Here is a 530-nt window from a genome sequence, read left to right as displayed (position 1 = left end):
GAAAGTGAAGACAGAGTTTCAGATCTTGAAGATGCTGGTGCAGCTAGTGAAAAGGTAAGAAAGGATCTCTTAAAAACAACTAGGATACAGGAAAATGAGCTCAAGGTCAGCCTGAACTTCTTAGTGAAAACTTGTCTCAAAAAAAAAAAAAAAAGCAAATAACACCACTGAGAGATTTTTAAAGTTTTGAAGAGAGCCTCAAAACTCCATTATGGTTCAGGACTAATTGGTTATTAAAAAGACTAGCTTTTTTAGAAAGACAAGTATTTGATTCAATATAGTAGGAAGGATGCCCTGACAATATCCCACAAAACAGCAAGACTCCATCCTTTGCCCTGCAGAAGGAAAAGACTGCTTTGAGAAGAGAGTACAAGGCTATTCTGCTCTTTCTAGGCCACAGAGGGAAATGTTTCCCAAATTTCAGCCATGAAGGCACTCAGAAACCTCTGCTATCATGATCCAGGAGGTACAGCTTGCTGCTCAAGCTGGCAGGCCTCGGTTTCATCAACAGGGTGCTGGATTTACAGGCA

Source organism: Octodon degus, unplaced genomic scaffold (assembly GCF_000260255.1).
Source record: "Octodon degus isolate 3935 unplaced genomic scaffold, OctDeg1.0 scaffold00131, whole genome shotgun sequence".
In the NCBI taxonomy this organism is placed as follows: Eukaryota; Metazoa; Chordata; class Mammalia; order Rodentia; family Octodontidae; genus Octodon; species Octodon degus.
Note: the sequence above shows the minus strand (reverse complement) of the source record.